At 32.0% G+C, this 2,823-nt stretch overlaps 1 long non-coding RNA gene across 1 annotated transcript; it reads left to right on the forward strand.

Annotated features, from left to right (window-relative positions):
* Window positions 1-1,097: 1,097 nt before the first annotated feature.
* Window positions 1,098-2,390, forward strand: LOC124938060. The gene is made up of 3 exons (XR_007099398.1): window positions 1,098-1,315; window positions 1,404-1,454; window positions 2,266-2,390. It is a non-coding gene; the product is annotated as an uncharacterized LOC124938060 (long non-coding RNA).
* The last annotated feature ends 433 nt before the right edge of the window (window positions 2,391-2,823 follow it).

Raw genomic sequence — 2,823 nt, forward strand, 5'->3', positions numbered from 1 at the left:
ACTCCCAGCCGCACCCTCGCACCCCGCACCCCCGAAGCACCCGGTGCGCAGTGCGCTACAGAAACGAAGCACCGTGTAACTCATCCGATTGACTTAAGTCGTTTTACTTAAACACAAATTTGATTCTTACTGAACGATGGAACATTTTTGTTGAAATTAACATTAAATTTAATCATTATAAATATAAGTATAATTAATCATGACCATGAAAGTGATAAACATTTTCATGTCTTCCTTACAATACAGAAACTTCAATTTTTTATAAATTTTTTAATTATAAAATATTCTACAAAAACTAATAACTAAGTAGTCAAGCACTCAAGCTCGACCAACCAAGTGAACATTTAAATAATTTTATAAAAGTGATTTTCATGTATAAGTTACATTAAAGAATTCATATCCGACGTGCTGAGTGTTATCGACATAGAGACGTGGTTATTTGTTTTTAATTAATTTAAGATCTGTCCGGTGAGTGGGTATAATATTTATTTATAATCATTGTTTGTCACCTGTGATTATGAAGACTTGATGGATCATTACAATTTTTTTTTAATATAAATCCAAATTCAGATACCTCAAGATTTAAAAAGTCACTTCGTGTTAGTTAGCAATATAAGGAAATATTTCTGGTTCTACATACAAAAACGATAAATATATTTTCAAATGAAATCAAAATTTTAGCTTCTTTTTGTTAGTTGATTTGTCCTCGAGAATTTTTATTTTATATAATTAATTAGTATATAATTCGTGTGATGCATAAATATAAAATAATCTTATTACAAATAGTCATTATAATCGATACATTCATATTAAAAAATAGAGTTTCAATACCATTATCACTACAACAGATGTCACTTGCACCGACACATAAATACCATCGTATAATATGCGTCGGCAGAACATTTTCAGTTTAGTTAATTTAATTTGAATTTTATTTTTATAAAACTTGTAACGATGATGACTCCGGCAACCAATACAATTAATATATATATTTTTTTTATATTCTTCTAATATCTTGTTACCTCTTTAATCAAATAAACCCGGTTGAACAAAAAAGTAAAGTATATATATCTTGTCACTCACTCCCTAAATTTTAAAACTGAAAAACCTATGTTGAGAGAGAGCGGTCAAGCGAGAACTCTCCCGAGTTGAGCCCTAGCCACCAGAGCCGCATTAGGGAAGAAGACGAACGATTGTCGATGGAGTTCGCATTAGGGTCACCTAGCATGAGATCCGCAGAGAGACACTAACCCTCAGGGTGGTTGGTTGTGTTGTCGGCCGCGGAACAGAGACCCCTTTGGGCTGAGAAATGAAGGTTCGTAGGGGTTCGCGGAGGATTAATGGAGGTTCTTAGCCTAATTTATAAAGTGTGAGACTTATTTTATTTTGTTTTTATTGGTAAGGTTCACGAATCGCTTTCTCGAGCTGAAAAAGTGAGCTGCAAGACCTCCAAGGTTAGATTCCCTTCATTTCTCTCTGTATCTCGCTATTAACTCTTTCTATCAATACAAGGTTTTTATTTGCACTTCTTTCTTATTTTAGCGTGCACAATAATGTTCTTTCTTAACAACGAACTAGAATGTATTATCTATATGATGTTATCCAAATTTTACATATAATGAAAACAATTGAGCCATATCTCAAGTTCAAATTCCAGGTAATTTTATGAGACAATAACTCAATCATATTACTAATACATTTTTATTAGTTATTCATTCCTTCAACAATACTGATAGATGATAATAGAGTCAAATTTTCAAAGTCAAATTACGGTTAATTTCATGAGACACCAAGTCAATCATACTGATAGATGAAATTGACTGTTTCCAAAAAGTTGTTTCAATATAACCAAATACACTCATTTGTTTCCTGAAACCAGAATTACAAAGTTTTGAGCCTAAATCATAGGGACTTATCCTATATGTCTATTGGTTAAATTGTTAGGAACGAAACATATAAAGTTGTATTTGTAGTAAAACGGTGTAGTAAGTTCATGATTCAATTTGTATAATTATAAACACGAGTGTAGCTTAATTTGGTGATCAGGTGTTTCTCTTTATATTGTAAGTGAGTGTCTATTATGTAGACTATGTAGGGTATATTGTTTTTGTTACAATAAAGTAGAGAATATAATAAGTTATGCATTGATTTTGTTAGCAGGTTCTCATTTCATTGATGAGTCATAATTTCATGTACAACTATTATGGCAGAGATACTAGAAATGACTTAACATTCTAACTGATTGTTTTCTCCTGGGCACAACAGGTGGATGGTGGGGTCATGTTAGGGATCAAACAACTAACCCAACAAGTGTTGGTTACGAGAATGCAGTTAATGCCCCTGCTCCCAATGTTGATCCACTCCTCAATCATTGGGCTTTAGAGAAGGTTTGTTGATATAATGCAATTTCCTATTTAACTGCCTCAAAGTTAGTAGGTTTCTAATCTTTAACTTGTAAAATTGTATCATGTTTTTTTGAGTTTATGGCATGTTTTCTTTATGTAATCTACTAATTAGTATGTAATCTTGTTATATAATATATGCTTGAACATGTATACTTCACAAGGTTTCAACCTGTCAGTTTTGACTAATTAAACCTTGTCAAATTGTATCATCTAACAACTTGAAGACAGGGAAAGAAAAAAAAAAATATATGATTCTATGAGCACAATAAAATAGTTTCAATGGTTGATGCTCCAAGCTCTATTGACTAACAATTCCAGTTCGGAGAGTATTGAATATATACATGTGGTTTCTTTTAAATCATTCTAGTACACTGAGAATTAAGCATATTCAATGGTTACTTACCCTTTTTAGATGTTC

This window comes from Impatiens glandulifera, chromosome 1, assembly GCF_907164915.1.
Source record: "Impatiens glandulifera chromosome 1, dImpGla2.1, whole genome shotgun sequence".
Classification (NCBI taxonomy): domain Eukaryota; kingdom Viridiplantae; phylum Streptophyta; class Magnoliopsida; order Ericales; family Balsaminaceae; genus Impatiens; species Impatiens glandulifera.